At 42.9% G+C, this 22033-nt stretch overlaps 1 protein-coding gene across 3 annotated transcripts in view; it reads right to left on the bottom strand.

Moving 5' to 3' along the window:
- The window catches only part of HLF (HLF transcription factor, PAR bZIP family member), a 60509-nt gene that overhangs the window by 32735 nt on the left and 5741 nt on the right, over positions 1-22033 (bottom strand). The gene's annotated exons all lie outside the window — the stretch shown is intronic.

The following is a 22033-nucleotide window of genomic DNA, read 5'->3' as shown; positions in this document are numbered from 1 at the left end:
ACCGTGAATAGTGCTGCAATAAATATGGGAATGCCGGTATCTCTTTGATATACTGATTTCCATTCCTTTGGATATAAAGGCGTACCTCAGAGATATTGCAGGACCAGTTCTAGACCACTGCAATAAAGCTAAGAATCCAATAAAGCAAGTCACATGATTTTTTTTTTGTTTTCCAGTGCATGTAAAAGTTATGTTTATGCTATATTGTAATCTATCAAGTATGTAATACCATTGTGACTAAAAACAATGTACCTGCCTTAAGAACACTTTATTGCTAAACAATGGTAATGATCCCCTGAGCCTTTAGTGAGTCATTTTTACTGGTGATGGGCCTTGCCTTAATGTTGATGGCTACTAATTGATCAGGGTGGTGTTTGCTGAAGGTTGGGGTAGTTGTGGCAGTTTCTTAAAATAAGACAACAATGAAGTTTGTTTGCCGCATCAACTGACTCTTCCTTTCAGGAAACATTTTACTGTAGCACGTGGTGCTATTTGATAGCATTTTACTCACAGTAGAACCTCTTTCAAAATTGGAGTCAATCCTCTCAAACCCTGCCACTGCTATACCAACTAAGTTTATGTAATATTCTAAATTCTTTGTTGGCATTTCAACAATGTTCACAGCATCATCACTAGGAGTAGATTCCATCTCAGGAAAGCACTTCCTTTGTTCATCTGCAAGAAACAATCCCTCATCCATTCAAGTTTTATCATGAGATTGCAGCAATTCAGTCGCATCTTCAAGTTCTACTTCTACTTCTAGGTCTCTTGCTGTTTCCGCCACGTCTAAAGTTATTTCCTCCACTGAAATCTTGAAGTCCTCAAAGTCATTCACCATAAGGGTTGCAGTCAACTTCTACTAACTTCAATTAATGTTGGAGTTAGTTAATGTCCCTTCCCATGAACCATGAATGTTTTTAATGGCATCTAGAGTGGTGAATCCTTTCAGAAGGCTTTTGATTTACTTTGCCTAGATCTATCAAAGGAATCACTATCAATGGCAGCTATAGTCTTATAAAGTAAATTTCTTAAGTAATGAGATTTGACAGTCAAAATTATTGCCTGATCCACAGGCTGAAGAATAAATGTGTTAGCCAGCATGAAAATAACATTAATCTTCTTGTATATCTCCATCAGAGTTTTTGGATAACCAGGTAAACTGTCAATGAGCAGTAATATTTTGAAAGAGTTTTTTTTTTTTTTTTTTTTTTTCTGAGCAGTAGGTCTTAACAGTGAGCTCAAAATATTCAGTAAACCATGCTGTAAACAGATGTGTGCTCTTATCCAGGCTTTGCTATTCCATTTATAGAGCACAGGAAGAGTAGATTTAGTATAATTCTCAAAGACCCTAGGATTTTTGGAATGGTGAATGAGCACTGGCTTCAATTTAAAGTCACCTACTACATTGCCCACTAACAAGTCAGCCTGTCCTTTGATGCCAGGCGTGGATTTCTCTCTAGCTATGTTTTACATGGTGTCTTCTTTCAATACAAGGCTGTTTAGTCTATACTGAAACTCTGTTGTTTAGTACAGTCACCTTCATCAATGAGCTGAGCTAGATCTTTTGGATAATTTGCTGCAGTGTCTACACCATCTCTTGCTGCTTTGCCTTGCACTTTTTGTTATGGAGATGGCTTCTTTCCTTAAACCTCACGAACCAACCTCTGCTAGCTTCAAAATTTTCTTCTACAGCTTCCTTACCTCTCTCAGCCTTCATAGAATTGAAGAGAGTTAGGCCCTTGCTCTGGATTAGGCTTTGGCTTAAGGGAATGTTGTGGATGGTTTAATCTTCTACCCAGGACACTCAAACTTTCTTTATATCAGCAATACGGCTGTTTCACTACTTTCTAATCATTTGTGTGTTCACTGGGGTAGTGCTTTGAATTTCCTTCAAGAACTTTTCCTTTGCATTCACAACACAGCTAACTGTTTGGCTCAAGAAGCCTAGCTTTTGGCCTGTCTTGGCTTTTGACCTACCTTCCAAATTAAGCTTACTTATTTCTAGCTTTTGACTTAAAGTCAGAGACCTGCAACTCTTCTGTTCACTTGAGTGCTTAGAGGTCATTGTAGGGTTATTAATTGGCCTACTTTCATCCTTAGTGTTGTGTCTCCGGGAACAGGAATCTCAAGGAGAGGGAGAGAAATGGGGAATGGCCAGTTGGTGAAGCAGTCAGAAGAACATACATAACATGTATTAAGTTCACCATCTTACATGGGTGTGGCTCATGGTGCCCCCAAACAATAACAATTAGTAACATCAAAGATCACTAACCACAGATCACCATAACAAATATAATAATAATGAAAAACTTGAAATATTGCTAGAACCACCACAATATGACAGAGACATCAAGTGAACACATGCTGTTGGAAAAATGGTGCCAACAGGCTTGTGCAATGCAGCGTTACCACAAACCTTCAATTTTTAATAAACACACTATTGGCAAAGTGCAATACAGTGAAGTCCAATAAAATGAAGTACGGCCGTATAGCCAGCAGTGGCACTGCCGGGTCATATGGTAGATCTATTTCTAGTTTTCTGAGGAACCTCCACACTGTTTTCCATAGAGCACAGCACTTTAATTCTTGAGGCTGCACCAAGGCCTTCTGTTAATGTTGGTTGTGCTTATTTGTCTGGTTTTCTTTTTCAGCACTGAGGAAGAAAGATCATTTTGAGACAGGTTCTCCTTGGGTTGTCAAGAGAGACTCCTTTCAATTCCAAAGCAAAATATCTTGGAATTCTGTACCAGTGAACCCCCTGCTCTCCAACAAAGAATAACCAAAGGGAATGCAGAATTCTAATGAATGAGGCTGGCCTTTTTTTTTTTTTTTCTAACTAGGCTCAAAACAGGCTTATTTATTAATACAATGAATGCAAAGTGCTAGGAAGGATTAAGAGCTGAGAAAACAGACTTAGAATTATCTCAATCAGGCCTTATGAACTAAATGCATTTCTTTTTATAAAAAGTTCCCTGAGACCCCCAAGTGAATCTGCAATGTCTAGAATCACATATGAATATATAGGTAAATTTTTATATGAATATATGGCAACTATACTGAATTGTTAATTCTGGGTGATAAGAATAAGGATGTTTGCCACATTTTTAAAAAATTGTTCTGTATTTTAAGTCATTCTCAAGGTAATTTTTCAAATGCCTCGTCATATGAATAACTTTATGCACTATTTTATGCAGAGAACTTTGCTATCTCATCTTGGCAAAAGGGGTGTTATTTTCCCCAGCATATTAGTAAACTGAGACACACTAAACTGAGCAGGAGAAGCAAATGTGAGGAGGCTCAAGCAACTCTGGATATTGCCAGAGGCTCACACTGTATTTCCTGCTGTGGGCACACAGGGTCTGGGGTACAAAGAATGAATTCTGTGCAGGGATACTGAGGGCACTGCAAGTCCAGGGATCACTCTGTTCTAACTCTTGAGTCAGTGAACCAGAAGGGCAGCTTCCCGCCAGCTGCACATACCTCTGTGGTGGGATCAACTGCTCATGGCCTGGTGCTTGGAAGTCTTTAGCAAGGCCAAGTCTGTTTTAGTGCCACTTATCACTGGCTGGCATAGGGAGACATGCCATTCTGTAAACCAATCAAATCCTGTGCTCAAAGAAGCTATACCCTGACATACCACATGGAGAGAAAAGGCATTCTCCTGCATCTATTAACCAAAGAAACATAATAAGTTGTATTTTTTTCAAAAAATGTATATCCATCTGCATCCTCCCTTCCCCACACCCAACATGGAGCTTCTCTACTTACCCAGTTAAAAATCCCAATTAAGAACCTGTGGGATGAGTTTTAAGAACTCTTACAGGTGATCTGGGAACATGCAGGCTGGAGCTGCTGACTTCCAATCATGTCTCTGTGATTAAAGGGTGGAAAATTGGGGGGTCAATATCCACTTTTATTTGTAAGCATCTAAATCCTCTTCTCTGAAAACACTCTTCATTCTTGAATCTTTTTTTTAATTTAACTTTATTAATTTATTTTTTTTTTTGAGACAGGGTGTGGCTCTGTTGCCCAGGCTGGAGTGCAGTGGTGCAATCTCAGCTCACTGCAACCTCTGCCTCCTGGGCTCAAGCAATCCTCCCACCTCAGCCTCCCTAGTAGTTGGGACTACAGGTGAGCACACCACACCTGGCTAATTTTTTTCTATTTTTGGTAGAGATGGGGTTTCATTACATTGCCCGGGCTGGTCTCAAACTCCTGAGCTCAAGCGATCCACCTGCCTTGGCCTCCCAAAGTGTTGGGATTATAGGTGTGAGCCGTGGCATCTGGCCTTGAATGTTTACCAATCAGAAAACAGTGAAACTGGCCAGGTGCGGTATGTTTACCGATCAGAAAACAGTGAAACTGGATGGGTGTGGTTTGTTTACCAATCAGAAAACAGTAAAACTGGCCGGGCACGGCGGCTCACACCTGCAATCCCAGCACTTTGGGAGGCCAAGGAGGGCGGATCACTTGAGGTCAGGAGTTCGAGACCGGCCTAGCCACCATGGTGAAACCCCCTGTCTTCTAAAAATACAAAACTTAGATGGGCACTCTGGTGCATGTCTGTCATCCCAACTACTCGGGAGGCTGAGGCAGGAGAATCCCTTGAGCCCAGGAGGCAGAAGTTGCCGTGAGCTGAGATTGCATCACTGCACTCCAGCCTGGGTGACAGAGTAAGATTCCATCTCAAAAAAAAAAAAAAAAAAAAGAAAAGAAAAGAAAATAGTGAAATCTTCACGAGAAAAATAGCTCACTGAAGTATTATGAGGAGCCTATCAGCAGGGGTGTATCTGCACTTCGCTTCCTCCAAGACCATCCTGAGTCATGTTTGGCCCAAAGGCGTGCATCATACTATCATGACCCTTTGCAAAGACCCACCATGTTGAACAAAATTCTGCCAACATACGCACTCATTTCAAACCACTTCCAATGAAATTAGTGTATCTGTTACTTCATTCATTCAACAAATGTTTCCTGTGTATCACCTCTGGGACAAAGCAGCTGCCTAGGTGCTGGAGATAAAAGCCAGTCCCCACCTCTGGGAAACTTGCAAGTCAACTACAGGGAGTCCACAGGGACCTACCAAGGTATCTACAGTGCTTTGGGAGTTTGGAAGATGGACTTCAAAAATCCTTCACCTGTTTTATGCAAAATGAGAAAATCTTGCAGGATTAAAGTATTTACACTGGTATGAGGATAGGCCAAACACAGGTCCAACAACTTAAATTACTGATTCTCAAAGTAGTCCAGACACAGTCCTTTCTGAATAATAACTGTCCTGCTATTAGAATGCACCAAGGAAATGCACGGTGCCTTCTTTCAATTAATTATAAAATGAAATTACATTCCCTGAACACTTCCCAAGTGCGGGCAGAGGGTAGATGCCTTATGGTGTGTTGTTTTGCTGGGTGGCAAATGGCAACTGGCCAGGGCTTACACATTGACTATGGCTAGTACACCAAAGAGATAATCTACACATGAGTAATGCAGAACTGACTCTTGATACTGGCTGTAGATGACTCTCAATCATCAACTATGAGAGCTTTCATCGATCAAAAAAAGAAAATGTGGCTTTTAAAAAATACCGGTCTTATTTATAAGGGGAAGGGGGAGATAGCTCCAAATAAATGTCTCAACTTCAACTATTTCTCAACACTTTCAGAAGACCTCTTTCAATGTACAGGGTGACTTCACCTTTTCAATAACCTTATCTAACCTCCCCTGGAATGACTAATATGATTGCAACAGTATTACTCTTTGAAGCAGCATGCTTCTCCCCTGCCTCCCCTCTGATTGAGCTAATGCATCTACCAGCCATGTGAGAACTTGGCATTATTTTTAAGGTTAATTACCAGCAGGTTTTTGAGACAGGTGGAATGGATTTCTGTCACCTCCCTTCTGCAGAGTAAAGACTGCACCTGCGGACTGGCAGGAGGCTGTATCCCAGTCCCTGAGATTTGGGGCATCCTCTGTGACAAGGGAGGCCTTCCAACATGGTAGGAAGAAGCAGCCTGGCACGTGCATCTAGCTGGACAAGTTTCTGTAAGTCTTGACTGGTTGTTGCTTGGCTGGATGATACTGATGGCAAAAGTAACATTCCAAAGCAGTAAATATAAGACTCTGAATAAGGCTTGGCACTTGGGAAATCCTTATGGAATTTATGGCTTGGTGTGATGGGGAAAAAGAGTTTATTTTGAAGCACTTGTTATAAGAGGGGTCTATTTCATTGAGAAGAGAAACGTCAGTTATTATTCCAATAAATCTTTGCTTTCTAACCATTCAGATCTTTCCTAAGGAAGGTTTAAAATCCTAAAACCAACTTTATTTTCAAACACAGTCAAGCTTCAGGTGGCCACCTATAAGAACAAACAATAGAGGAGCTTGGGGAAGCGAGATTACCCCAAGAAATGAATTATACCACCTCTTTCTCCTAATTCCTCTTTTTGAAATTAGATACTTGTTTTACTGAAGGCAAAACAGCCAGCTTGGCCCCTGAGAAAAGTGAGATGAGAATGGGAGTAGGGGTGGAAAAAGGAGGGTACTATCAAGAGGTAAAGTACAAGGTGGGGGGAAAGAAATAAAAATAGACAACTCAGGGAAAACTAAATGGCAAAGGTCCATTTGTTTATTTTAACAGTGTTTTGCCATTCCAGGCGGCTTGCTGAAGTTCCTTCCTTCTACGGCTGGCCTTGGACCAACATTAGAAAAGCCTTAGATCTTTGGAAAGAAGGTTTGGACAACAAAGTTGTTTTATCTGGGAGGGTAACTAGCTTACTCAAGAGTTCCAGGACTTTGGTTTTGATGTTATTACCTTGGCCTCCGTTTCTGTGTCCCAGGCGGTCCTGGCTCTGTGTACTGATTTTGCAAGAGAAAAGGGTGGCCCGAGGAAGGAAGGGGCTTCTCACAGGTGCCACTGCCACATTTAGCTGGATCACCTAGTACCTGGGCACCGCGAAGAAGATGAAGGCGGGGAAAAAGTAAAACATTTTCTAAAGGTCCTATCTCTCGACACTCATAAGAGGGAAACAACACTTCTCTAACTTACTCCCCAAATAGACACCGCCGTGGATGTTCTGCCAAGGAGTGATGTGAAAGTGTGTTCCGAAGTGAAATGTAAGCTTGGCCCGGTGCCCAGCTCTCTGCTGTATTTTGCACAGAGTGCTGCAGGCTGAAGGACCAAAGGAACACATTGCTCTCCACGTGACTGCAAGAGCCAGGCAGCCCAAGCAGATTTCTTTGTGTTAATAAAATGTGATCTCTAGACTGTACACACCAACAGCCCTGGAAAACGTGAGCCAGAGAGAAGGACCCAAGGAAACCCATGGCCCTGGCTGAAAAGAGACTGCAGCTGCCGGCACACTGTGTTGTATCAAGGCAGGGGCATTGCAGGCCTGGCAAATGCAAGCGAGAACACAGCCAGAGATGGAAAGACATGTCAAAGGCTCAGGGGAATGCTGCTTAAGAAATGAAAACAATCCATGGAATCCCATCAAACATGATCCTGCGCAAATGTTTACTCTTTCTTAGTGGGCTACAGACCAAAGTCCTCAATGGACACTCTCAAGACTTTGGATATACCTGGGATCCAAGGTACCATGTCTCAAAACTGAGACCACTCCAAATATGGCAGGAGCTTGACTCCTAGGTTAAACTGTGTATATTCTGGTCTGGTGTAAGGTGTGACAAATACACATATTTCCACACTCTCACCCCACAGGGACCCACGCAAATGCAGTCAACTCTCTATGAACCAGGGCAGCCACGGGAGGCAATCACAAGGAACCCAAACAATCACCATGGGGTGGCCTGGACTCTGGGGAGCTTTGCTGTTGTGGGCAGCCCCTGACTTTTGCTTCAGTGGTCTTGGTCTCCACTGGCCAAGAGACCATTGCTCAGGGTCTCAATCTATTCTATATTTATCTATATCTTGGGAAGGGAGGAGGTTCCTAGGCTGAGGAAGAAAGGGGATTACTGGCCCCTGCTCACTGGGTCCCTTTCAACATATTACTTAATCTCCGGACTTTCAAATCCACTGTGCCCTGTGGTCAACTTGTTCCCAATTTGAACAGGGTGTTGGGGGCAGGAGCTGAAAGGTAGCAGGAGCAGAGCACCAGGACCCAGAGAACTTCTGAACCTCTCAGGTACTGCACTGGAGAACGCAGAAGTTTATAGGGCTAGAGGGCGCCTCTGGTTGGAGAGAGGAGAAGGTCCTAGAAGAAGTCATCCCTTGGTCCCCCTCCCCTGCAGTCACCCAGTGCCCAGGTTTCCCAACCCTGGGGCAGGCAATTAGCCATCACCAGCTAGTTATGGAGCAGCTGAGTTGATGAGCAACTCCCAGGCCCAGGTGAGCCTTCACATTGGTTAATCTGCAAACCAGTTAATCAGCCTCAGGATAATTGAAAGTTAATGGTATGCAGAGCTCAAGTGCAGTTACTGGAAACAATAGGAAACAGCAGTAGCAGAGGAAGTCAGGCCCACTCTCAGTGAACTCTTTTGTAAATCCCTATAGCCAATGTTTAACCTGCAGCCCACTTCACCCTATTACCCAACACACTCTTGGATCAAGTCCTTGTCACACAGCCTCCCAAAGTGCTGGGATTACAGGCGTGAGCCACCGCGCCTGGCCGCGACTCAGAGATATTTGATGGGATACAAAAATATGCTGAGGGAGCTTTAGCTGAAATTGAACATCCCTCTCAAGAGGCTAAAATCTTGCCTAGTTTCATGCCGATATACTTTGTAATCCCTCAAGACTGCTGTACCTGGATCCCAGGGAACACAGAGTAAGTGCTCAACAAACTGCAGCTGGTTGATTATTTCCCTGGTGCAGTTCATGGATTTAAAGTTAGGAGGCTGGGAGGGCTCAGAGACATTTGGCTGGCTATGTTAGAAACATACTGGGGGAGCTGCAAAAAGCACTACACTCCCCCTCAACCGTTCTTTATAGAAAGAAAAATCTGAAGAGTTCAAATCTTACCAGGAAAGCAGATCAACAGCACAAAAACATAAAGCACGTTCCACAGCTGAGGAGAAATGAACTTCAGTTTACCTGTTCCATCAGCATGGATAACTGAGAATCACCTTCAATCCTAAACAGACTGGCAAGTTCTCTAAAGCTTCCTTAAAGAAAAGTGGCTGCACTTTGATTTCAAATATCAAGAATCGCAAGTATGGAGTGTACGGTTGACTGCCTACCAAGGATGCAGTTTCCCTGGAATTTGCAGCCATGACCTCTGGCCACAGGCAGCTAACCAGGGCCTGCGGTTTGTGGCTGCCTCTGCCGGATCAGTGGCACCTAAGCCTGTGCTTTATCGGAGTATCCACGGAATTACATGTTGGAATTACAGCTTCCCTCCACCTTGCAATTCCTGTCTCGTGACCAAGGAGCTGAATCAATAGACTTCCTTTCTTCCATTCTCTCTGTTAAGCTAATCAGAATAAGCCTCCTTCAGAGAGTAAAACATTATGTGCTGGAGGCTCGGAAAACACTTTTCCAGGACATCGGAAGCAAGACTGGCCTGAGTCCTTGATCTGCTGCCCAGTAGAAGGACAAGTACTAAAGGATCTTCCTAACCTGCTCTGGCAGGACAGCAAACACCAGGCACCAGTACTACCCCACCCAAGCCAAAGGCAGACATCACTAGTTAATCACAGAACTCTTCACTGAGCCCAGACCAAGCCTCGGAATCTTTCAAAATGACTTTCCAGGTACCTACTAATCCATCAGTCAGCTGCAAGATGAAACCTACTATCACAGGCAGGTCCTACAAACCTGACTCCAGCCACCTAGAAAAGCCAAAGGCCCCCTCTGGCCACTGCCCTTCTAGAAAAGTTGCCATCAAAAGAGCTAGCAGTGGGCCCTGGGGTTTTTCCTTCTGCGGGCTTTCCTTTTTTTTTTTTTTCTTTATAAAAAAATTATTTTGTCTGGCTAATAAACTACTGCTAAGAAATCCAACTGTTGGAGCAATGATTCCAGCCAGATAATTTATTTTCAGGGTTGCTCTGGAATGCTGAACACCAGAGAGAATCTGGTGGTTCCCATTCAGCATGAAGACCATTTTTTAAGGAAGTAACTAGCTTGACCATTGTTGTTTTTTCTCCAAAAGGTGTCAAATGTCTTCTGCTTTTCAGCTTTAGTTTTTAAACTCTGTCATCCTTTATGAGTGGCGGAATGTCAGATTCTTAATCCATCTACTACTTGGCTTGGGGGCAGCTCCATTACTCCCAAGGGACTTTAAATTTTTTTAGACATTCACCAAAATGTGAATGTTAGTTGTCTTCCAGCACACAGTAGTCTTTGAACATGGAGTCATAAAGCTAGAAAAGTGCCTACCTTTTATAGACAAGAAAAATTAGGTTTTGAGAGATTTGGTGACCTGCCCAGAGACACCTAATGCTGACAGATTGGCTTTAGAACCTAGATTGGCTGACTCTAAGTTCAGTGCTCTTTGGAACTGGCCTACCTTTGAAATTGTTGCTATGTGTTTTCCATCTCTTGCCACCTAAAACCCAACGGAAATAATAATGGACATTGATGTAAACTGTTCGGTCAGTTTTCTATTATGACACACTTGTAAGTTAGAAGGATGCAGATTATTCCCATTTTACAGATGAAGAAGTAAAAGCCAGAGAAGCTGAACACCTAAGGTTATACTCGCAATTAATAGCATAGCCAGGACTACAGATTAAATCTCCTGTGTTCCCAAAGCAGCATCACGGAGCTTACAAAGACCCAGTCCAGCAACTCAAAATCCTGGAAGCAAGACTCCAAAGACATTAACTACAAGTGCATTTTAGAACGTGGTCTTTAAATACCAGATTTGGGCTCTGAATTAAAACTCGCTGGGTGACAATCCGAGTAGGCACAGTCCCACATCCTTTTACTGATAGCTTGTTTAATGTAATTTAACGTGCATGACAATCCTACAAAATAGGCCACCATGTTCCGGATGAGGAAATGGGGGCTCAGAATTCAAGTGACTTGCTCAAAGTTTCCTGGCTTTTCAGTAGACCCCTGATTCCAAATTGAATTTAGCTTGGTGACTAAAGGGCTCCACAGTCACGTGCTGATGCTATTAGGACTGTGTTTCTCTGAATATCTTTATCAACGCTTGTTATTTCTGCCTTGAAAATGATTTCATCCTGATCTCCATGGTTTTTGGCCACCGAGATATGCCCAAATTTATTTTTAAGCTGCCTGTAGTCAGAATGGAAGGGCTGATGGAGAAAAAAAGAAAACATACTTTGGCAATGTATTCACAACATTCAGTCCTCTTGGGAACAGACTAAATTCCAGGGACCAATATCATTTCTAATATGAGTTGATTTCCTACAACCACTTACAGTAAGTATTTAGGACAATCCTGGTTTTAACACATAATGGCTATTGCTATGATTTCATACTGAATTATCCTGATTTAAACTTAGGAGCATTGTGTCCACTCTTTTATAAAAGCAGGGAGGGACTCAGAGATATTTTTTGTTTTGTTTTGTTTTGTTTGAGATGGAGTTTCACTCGTGTTGCCCAGGCTGGAGTGCAATGGCACGATCTTGGCTCACTGCAACCTCCACCTCCCAGGTTCAAGTGATTCTCCTGCCTCAGCCTCCTGAGTCGCTGGGATTACAGGCACCTGCCACCACGCCTGGCTAATTTTGTATTTTTCGTAGAGACGGGGTTTCACCATGTTGGTCAGGCTGGTCTCAAGCTCCTGACCTCAGGTGATCCACCCTCCTCAACCTCCCAAAGTCCTGGGATTACAGGCGTGAGCCACCGCGCCTGGCCGCGACTCAGAGATATTTGATGGGATACAAAAATATGCTGAGGGAGCTTTAGCTGAAATTGAACATCCCTCTCAAGAGGCTAAAATCTTGCCTAGTTTCATGCTGATGTACTTTGTAATCTCTCAAGACTGCTGTACCTTTAAAAGTCTTATCCTGCCACACCCATATGTATAGTGCACAACGTACTGTGTCCAGCGAGACGCCTGTCAAAGGCCAAGAACCCCACAGCTGTAATCTAGTTGGAAACCAAAGTCATACCAGGTTAAACTCAATTCTTAAATCAATCAACTTCTAGTTGTCCCCTTTGTGTAAAAACTGTTTTTAGACATTTCTTCCAAATAATCTACTTTTGTTTTTACAATTTCCTTATATTTCCATTCCACTTCAGAAAAGCCCATTCTTTCCTACCTGGACCCCTCCCTGCCATGTTTCCCTCTGGTACAGAGAGAGGAGAGTTAAGAAGTATGTATTTGAGAGACTCACACTAAGGAAAGCAGAAAGTCAGGGAGTTTTGTGACCATTGAAAACCCATTTTCCTGCCTCCACGTCACTCAAGAGCCCATCAACAACAACTAGAGGACAGCCAGTTCACTACTTTATGGCCCAGAAGTGTCATCAAGGGTAAAAAGAAGAAAGAGAAAACACAGATCTGGCAGCATGTTGGAAAGGCTCTAGAGCACCAAAGGAAATGTATTCTAAATTCTCTTTCACCCTTACCCACTCAAGATCTTCCAGGCATAGCACCAGAAGACATATGCAGGCACAGCAGGGCATATGGAGATGGAAGACACAGACTAGTTGGAAACCAAAGTTTCCGCAGAGCATACATCTATTAGAAGAGCTATCCAAGAAAGCAGGCAGTTACACGGTGACATGCTAGGGTGATAGGACCACAAATGGTGTTTGAGGTGGGATGTATCTTCTCACAGGTGTAAATACACTGGGTGCTCACCTGCTTTATTATCTCTTCATGATCCTTTCTTCCCTGCAATAACTCAAAAGCAGTTTCCAGGCCATCACTGCTATAGCATTGCTGTAACACAGGATGTGTTCCCACTTAAGTGTCCATAAAATAGCCATGGAGGTGGAAGAAGAGAAGGAATAGTAATTGTAGCATAAAAATAAAACTGCTGAAAGCTGCTATTTATATACTGAGCACTGTTCTAAGTGCTGTACATGTATCATCTCATTTACTTCTCCAGGAATCCTCTGAAGCAGGTATTAGCACCCTCACTTACAATGGAGGGAACAAATGCAGAAGAGTTATATGGCTGGTAGATCTCACACCATCTTTGGGGGTTGGCCGATGACATCCTCTCTGATGGCAGGTAAATGAATGAAAATAATATTTTGGTTCCATATGCTTATATGAAAATTTAACTTTAAAGATATGAAAATTTAGTGGTGGGGGGAATGGAGAAGGGGACAGATGGAGATAACTGGCAATAATTTGGTGGGAATGCTAATCTCAATTACTGAATTGTCTGAATGACAAAAATTATTTTGCTATTCACTAACATGCACTTGTGGTTCAGAATATTAATTTATATATACACAGTTAAAATCTTTAAAAATTATTTTGTACTCAAGTTAACTTTGTGTCCCGAAATTATGTTTACATAATTAATCTGTTTGGTAATATTTTTTCTTTTTAAATTAAAAAAATATATAATGTAGAGATGAGGTCTCACCAGGTTGGTCTTGAACTCTTGGCCTCAAGTGATCTTCCCACCTTGGCCACCCAAAGCACTGGGATTACAGGCATGAGCCACTGTGCCCAGCTAGTAATATCTTTCTTTATAAAGAAGACAAAGATATAAATTTTAGTTTAACCAATTCAAGATAAAATGATCATAAAATCTGAATCAATGCAATGTTACTGCCACGCAAGTGAGAGGGTCAAAGAAGAAATAAAATAAGCAGACCTAAATTGCTTCTTTATACCTAGTTTGTGTAATACTGAATCTTCCTGTCATTAGTTGTTTAGGAAGTCAATAACTAAATATCATTATCTGGCCTACTATGTTTAGATAAATTTCACTTATAAGGTTAAAAATAACTTTTTTGACATGAATATAAATATTATTTTAAAATCATTTAGTTGTCACTGCCCATTTGAAACAAACACGCTTTAGATTCTATGAGGAAAAAAGATACTCACTTCCCCAGGAAGGTGTATTAATACAAAGAAATCAATCATAATGAAATGAACTTTATGCAATTCTTACGAGGCCAGTTCTGCAAATTTCTCTCTTCTTGTCTTCAGAGACTCTTTCAAGGCTTTATTTCCATCTTTACAGTTCATATTACCTACTATTTCCTCTATAAATCTTTCAATGGCCTTTGACCTTTTAAAAGCAATACTATTTTGATTGGATCTGAGATCTCTGTCCTGTTTTCATAGTTCTCTAGTAAAAGCCTGCATGGTCTCCTTCAGTGATACTAATTCAGCCCACATCATAACGACTCCCTCCTAAGGTGAATTCAGTCTTCTGTTCAAGCTTCAGAGCAGGTTGAGTTTAACTGTTTGCCACTATCCTTAAAATAACCCTTCATATCTTGGGGTATTGCGATTTCTGTTCTGGGTAATCTGATTACTGCGTATCTAGATGATCTTGTTCATCTGGTTTGCCGCATTGACTCCCACTGGTCAGGGCCTGGTGGCATCCATCCCCCAAACAAACCTTTGCTTTTCCCATTCAATTCAATTCAAGTGGCATTTATTGTGTATGAACGGACAGGCGTGCTTAACTCTTTCCATTAAGTGCAGAAGCACTTAGAGAGCAGTGATGAGACTTTCCTGCTCTACTGTCCATGCCTGGGTTCCACAGCAAAGACATCGCAGCAGACTGTTACCCAGAGCTAATTAGAAAAGAAAGCATTGCTCTTCCCCACTCAAGGAATTTCTGCCAAAGCATTTATTTCTGCTGATCCATTTATGCAATTCCACTTTCTAAGAGAACATTTTGTCACAGATGATTTAGTGTTGTAGCTCCCTGAAGCATCTTTCTGTAGCATGCACTCATTGTTTTTAGGAATATAGGGTCTCCCAGGCAAAATTTGAGAGGCAACACGGTTTAACAGCCACAAGCCACGTCTCATTATAAGACCTCAAATTCCAAAGCATTCTTCCAAAGATCATTAAGGAAACAAATCCCAGATTAAACTTTTAAAAACAAAACTTTTACGAATTCTGTGTGACAGGGGAGCTGTGTAGTTTTTCAGGAAAGAAAATGAGATTGGATGGGTAGTGAGTTAAGAGAGTAACATCAGTATGTTAAAGTCAGAAAAGAAGGAAAACTAACATTTTAGGAATTTCCACATTCAGTCATGGAGTCTGTACCCACCACACAACCCAATTTAACAGAAACAAATACTATAGTTTCTGCCCCAGCAGACACTCGATTCTGCCAACACTCCTGTAATTGTCCCAATTGTATGTAGCTGGAGATGAAATGCCCACATTGACAGCTATTTTCTATGTAAGTGAACAAGATTGGGTTATGACAACTCTTTGAGCCTTCTGAAATCTTGGCTTGATAACAGGGCACACTTTAGAGGGTGCTTGAGCAAGTCATTTCACGCACGTGACATTCAGCAGTCCAACCCCCTACACTCCGATCCCCTCCCACAATGTATGTCCCTTTCCTTTACCAGTACTCCCAGTGTGAACCACACACACACATCCCATATCGAAGCATGATGTACAGTTCTGTTTTCAGGAAAGAAGGGAGCCACAAATACAAGGTCAGGACTCAAGAATGCAAAACTGTAATAATGACTCCTTTGTTTCCCAGGAGTAAAATTAATAAGCCAGCCAGAAACTTGGCTTAGTATTTTTAGCTTGATATTACTGCTCCAGGTAATCCTTATAATCAGGTACTATTTGTATCACTGAGACATTAACCTTCCCACCCCCACCCACAAACCCAAACGCATGCATGCCCACGCACACGCACGCGCACACACACAAACATACGCATAACATCTGGTTCAATATACTTATTTGCAAACCTAGTAAGCTGTATAAAATAGAGGCATTTAAAAGTGATGAACGTTAATGAGTTGGGTTTATTAAAATCTATTTTTCTACCCCTATGAGACCAGGCCTGCTTTTGGACTTTTAAATTCTGAACCAGTCAAATCCCTCAAACTATTTCCTTGCCAAAGAGTGTTTCCCCCAATCACCAAAATTATGGGTTTTATAAATGAAACCTAAACCCTGTGTTTTTGAATTACTTTCTCTAGATCATTAGAACATCGTGTTTTGAAAAGCTGTTTGATGTTCAAGGGAGAGTATTTATTTTCAAAATAATAAAAATAAGGAAATCCTGGTTTGCCAGAGGAAACTATTGTCAAGTTTCTAAAAATGTTTCCAATCCAACCTTGAACTCAAGTGCAAATGTTCACATGCCACTTTCCTGCTCAAAAACCTTCAATGGCTCCCTATTGCCTACTGGATAAAGTTCAAGCACTGCAGCCTGGTACTCAGGAAGCTGTCAGCCTGACTGGCACCAACCTCTCTGACTCATCTCCCTGACTCCTTGATATGAATTTTCTGCACCAGCCAAACTGGATCTACACCCTGTTGCCTAAAACACCCTGTGGGCATTCCTGCCTCTGTAACTTTGTGGGGCATGAACCTCTCCAATCTGGCTCTCTCACCCCTCCTTCCGGGCCCATCACAGGCTACAACTCTTCCAAGGAGCTTCCCCCGGCACCTTTGCCTTGAGCAAAGGCTGCTTCCTGTGAGGTCTGGCAGCTCTTATTGGCTATACTGCTCCGTTATTTATTTTTAAAATTTTTATTCATTTTCTTGATTAATCTTTCAACCTCCTCTTTTCAACAGATATTGGAAGCCTCTATATACCAATCATTCGACACTGAGAACATGCTAGTTTGTCCTGTCACTCATCACTTTGCCTAAAAGTTTTATCTTCCCTACTAAATCACTCTTTCTGGAAACTAGCAGCCAAATTGTACTCTTGTCTCTCTTCCTCAGGGTGCACAAATCAAAACACCAAAGCACCAAACAAAAACAGATGCTATTTCTGGGACCGTGCACATTGCTCTTCGCCTCCTAAAACCTCCTCTGTTGCTTTCTCTTTTATTTTTAATTTTAGATACAGGGTCTCACTCTGTCACCCAGGCTGGAGTGCAGCGATGCAATCAAGGCTCACTGCAGCCTCGAACTCCTGGGCTCAGGTGATCCTCTTGCCTCAGCCTCCCAAGTACCCAAGACTACAGGCACGTGCCACCATATCCAGCTAACATTTTTAAAAATATATTCTGTAGAGATGGGTCTTGCTATGTTGCCCAGGCTGCTCTCAAACTCCTGGTTTCAAGTGATCCTCCCGCCTCAGCCTCCCACAGTCCTCTGTTGTTTTCTAATCACTGTATCACTTCGTAGAGAAAAGTAACTGAACCGACTCATAGTAAAGGCTTGTCTACTATGTACAGGGCACCAAGCTGGATCTTTCCTACATGGTAGCTTTAGAAGGCTCACAGAAACCCAACAAGGATGTTGCTTTGTAGAAGAGACTATCAGGGTTCAGAAAGATGAAGGATTTACTCATTAAAGAACCCCTTGGGGAGAGGAGGCATTATTATTCTGGAATGCTTGTGTAAAGTCTTGCTTGCAAGCAGGAGAATAAACTGAACCCTTCTCCTTTTGAAACACCATAACATACCTTTATGGCTTCCTTACCCCAAGGTCACTATATTGCCTTTAAATATAAGTATTAATGTCTATCGTTAAAAATTCAATGGTAGAATAATTGATTGATCTATTACCAAATATGACACGGAAGAAATCTAATCAAGAACTTCTTTGGGCAGGGCACAGTAGTTTCCACCTGTAATCCGAGCACTTTGGGAGGCCAAGGTAGGTGGATCGCTTAAGCTCACGAGTTCAAGACCAGCCTGGGAAACATGACAAAACCCTGTATCTATAGCAAATACAAAAAGTAGCCAGGTGTGGTAGTGCATGCCTGTAGTCCCAGCTACTTGGGAGGCTGAGGTAGGAGGATCTCTTGAGCCTGGCAGGTTGAGGTTGTGGTGAGCCATGATCATGCCACTGCTTTCTAACCTGGAAAACAGAGCATGACCCTGTCTCAAAAAAAAACAAACAAACAAACAAAAAAACTTCTTCAAAATGCTTTTTTTAAATTTAATCCCATGAGCCAGGAAGAATGAGTAAAGGGTACACAGTCAGCTACTCAAGGTCACCTAAAATTCAAAGGCTAAGAGAAGGGCAGGCAAGACTTGGCAGAGAAGCAGGAGAGAAATCCAAATTTCTTGACCAGTGTTCTTAATTAGCTAGGAAGGGAAAAGTATCAAGACTGTCTCTGAGCCCCATGCTTGGTCCTCCCATGGGAAATGCGATTAGCTAGTGGTGAAGGTGCTGCTTGCAGCAGCTGTTATTAAGCACTTGCTGTGTGCGACGCAGGGTGACAATTACTCTGCATGCATTGGCTCATATGACCTTCAACAGTCCTATGAGGCAGGTCCAATGATTATTCCAAAGTTCCAGACGAGAAGCTGAAAGCTCAGAGCATTTAAATGACTTGTCTGAGATCGTGAGCAGCTAATGAGTGGCAAAGTCAGGATTCACACTCAGGTTGGTTTGTTTACTGGATTCTGTGCTCTAAAAAACATTACTGCTATATTGCCCATATAGACTGGTGTCTCAAACACAGGACATTCTGACAGACATTGTGCCTGGTGAGACAGAGGCACCTAAGTCTGAGGGAAATTGAAATTTATAGGAAAACGGTGGTGTAGTATCTTTAGGACAAGACACTTGCTTGGGGAGGGCCTATTATTATAATCACTATTAGCTGTGACCAATATTCTCACCCACTACCATTACAGAATCAAACACAGGCCCTGTACCTAACATATTATATTCTATTTTTTTCATCTTATTACTTTCTCTACTACCTTCCCTCTTCCCTCCATTTTCATTGCTGAGACATAAAAAATGATTCCTGGGTAAAAGTGATTAGTGCTAGTTGGAAGAGAGGTTTCTGAGAAACCTAATAAATCACGGCTGTCTTCCCCTTCTCTGGCTTTCTACATAAGGATGTTATCAAGGGTTTTTTCTTCCCACCTCCCCCACCCCCTTTCCTTCTCCTCCACCTAATTCTGTCTTTATATTGTTATTTTTCTAGTCTGGTAGGCACAGTGCTGAACTGGAAAGACTCTGCCAAGACCCTTGGCAGGAGCTGGCCTCCAGGAATCTTGCCCACCACAGCAGCGCAGAGAAGACAGGGCCTCTGGGCAGACAGGCAGGAGAGAGGGCCGGGTTTGGGGTCTGGCTAGAATGTTGGACAGAACAGGTTTCCCTGGCATCTGAGCTGTCCTCCAGAGCTCAGCTTTCTCATGCCAGGGTCAGGATTACAATTGCTTGCTGGCACTTGCTGTCATTCTCCTGGGAAGGGAAGCGAGAGGGAGGAGGGAAAAAAAAAAAAAAAAAAGCAAGCCAGCACACCACACAGCGTTGGGCAAGCTCCACAGGGCACAGCCACGTGTCTGGAGCACACGGTCATGCAGGCAGGCACCCAGGGTTGCCAGGGCTCACACGAGAGCTCGGGGGCTGGGCACCTAGACAGTGGCTGTTTCCACATTGGCAGAACAGGAGTTGGTAACCCAGAAGCCATGCTGCTGGGTTAACATCAGGGAAGTGACTTGTCCTAACCCAGAAGGAAGAGAAAGGTCAGGCTGGCTGCACAGAATAAGTGTTGGACATGATGGGAAAGAAAAAAAAATGCATGAAAGTATGTCCTATTTTTGCAGAGGGAAGGGGACTGGATAAATAAACCCCGAAATAGAAAACAGGGGTTGGGAATCCAGTCATTCCTTCCTGTACTGTACCTCCATGCCACTGACACCATAACGGCTGAATGCACCGAGTACTCATGCAGTACACACTGGCCGGACTTGTCAAGTGCGATCTTATTTAAACTTGCCAAAACTCCAAGGGAGAGGGGCCATTTGTAATTTCCATTCTATTGATGAGTAAACTGAGGCTTAAAGAGGTTAAGAAACTGACACAAAATTACATGGCAAGCCAGGGGTGGGTCCAGGATGTAAACCCAAGCCCCTGAGCCCACAGCCTACACTCCTAACCACCAAGTTGCCTTGCTTTCCAGACATACCCCAAAATACCTCTTGCCACAGGCTTGGGATTACTATCCTGTGAATGTCAGCAAGCCTGTCCTCTACAGGGCTCTGTGGAGAAGATAAACTCTACAAGAAACAGAGCAATGTCTGCCTGCCTCCAGAACCAAGCAGACTCCCTCCCCTTCAGGATTCCCTAGCCCCTGATGAATGAACAGCACTTTCAAGATGCTTGAGACACCGGGCACAGCTACTATCAGTCATGGCACTCCCAACCTGCAGATGTTATCAGTCTGCTGGATTAGAAAGATATGTGAACTGCATGCCCTCAAGGGGAGCTTCACTATTGGGAAAAGAAAGAGAATCCTCCGACCTTCCATAAACGCAGAATCACCTGCACAGAACTTCCCTCCATCATTACTCAGATTCCCAGGCCAGCATTTTCTTTCCATACCCAAACCTTCTCACAAGGAAGGTCGGCAGAAACAGAACACAAACTCCATATTGCAAAGGTACAATGGGTTCTCCCCCACCCCCGCTCCTTTTGTGCCACCCACTTATGCCATCCTTTTCCCACACACGACCACATGGAAGGGTTTTCACTTTACTCTGTAACCAGCCTTCATCATAACCCGGTCTCCATGCTCAGAACTAGAAAGACAGCCTTCTTAATTCTCAGCGGAATATGGGCCTAACAGTGGTAGGACACCCCCCAGCTATTCAAAGAAAAACCACCAGAGGAAACAATTTCAAATCTGGCTTTACAAGCATGTGATATAAAAATAACTCTGCCTTTGTCTGCTATAGATGACTTTCCCTAAAGGGATGGCTGTCCTTAAAGCTATCGCTCAATTCTCAGGGCAAAAAGATTCTTCTTTTTCCAGTACTCAGCATATACTCATACCTCCAGGAGAGCACCCCCACATCCCACCTCTGAAAGTATCTACAATGCAAACATTGAAGTCATCAGAATGACTCCTGCCATCTCTGCTGGCCTAGGAACGTTCAGGACACTGCACCTTGGATGACCGAGGAGCCCCTGCAGTTAGCTCCAGCCTCCAAGAACCACTACTCTTCCCTTCATTAAGATGTCAGCCCAGAAAGCTTGGTGACCATACAATAGCCACAACAGGTTTTAAAGAATCCCTGGATTGATTCTTGGAAGAAAACTGGATTTCTTCAGATATTTGATTCATTCTTTGGTCAGTTAGAGGAAGAGAGATGGGGTGCCCAAGATAAGAAAGGGGGTGGGGCAGTCATGGTAAATACTATGAGAATTCACAAGAATGGGCCAGGTGTGGTGGCTCACACCTGTAATCCCAGCACTTTGGGAGGCCGAGGTGGGCGGATCACTTGAGGTCAAGAGTTTGAGACCAGCCTGGCCAACAGACCCCGTCTCTACTAAAAATACAAAAATCAGCCGGGCGTGGTGGCGCATGCCTGTAATTCCAGCTACTAGGGAGGCTGAGGCAGGAGAAGAGCTTGGACCTGGAAGGTGGAGGTTGCAGTGAGCCAAGACTGTGCCACTGCACTCCAGCCCGGGTGACAGAGTGAGACTCCATCTCAAATAAATAAATAAATAAATATTCACAAGAATGCTCACCTTGTCATTCCAAGAAATCCTTGGGGTAGACCTAGAAATGCAGACTTTATCAGCTCATGGTTCCATTGCCTTTCAACCAAACAGGTAGCACTAACACCACAACAGAGCATAGCTCAAAAGATGCATGCTGAGTGAATAGCCAGAAACAACTGTTTGGTAAACTACTCTGCAATTATCTCCTGATTAGCCTGATGGCTTAGTTTTATCAACTAAGTGTATAATTATGCTCTTATTAATATTCTATTTCTTCTTGGCAACCCAACATCCCCTGACCTTCTTAAAAGTTTTGCCATAAAGCATTGCAGGTGGTTTATCCATTCGTGTGACAGGATCCTAAAGTAAGTCTAGATTTTGCTGTCCAAGTTGAAGTTCTAGACCAGTGGTTCTCCACCGGAAGTGATTTTATTATGCCCAGGGGACATTTGGCAGTGATTGAAGACATTTTTACTTGTCACATCTGGGGCAATAAGGGTCCTACTTGCAACTAGGAGGTAGGGGCAGGGATGCTGCCAAGCATCCTAGAAAGCA

This window comes from Trachypithecus francoisi, unplaced genomic scaffold, assembly GCF_009764315.1.
Source record: "Trachypithecus francoisi isolate TF-2019V2 unplaced genomic scaffold, Tfra_2.0 Lachesis_group20, whole genome shotgun sequence".
Classification (NCBI taxonomy): domain Eukaryota; kingdom Metazoa; phylum Chordata; class Mammalia; order Primates; family Cercopithecidae; genus Trachypithecus; species Trachypithecus francoisi.
Note: the sequence above shows the minus strand (reverse complement) of the source record. Positions and strands in the feature narration are given on the sequence as shown.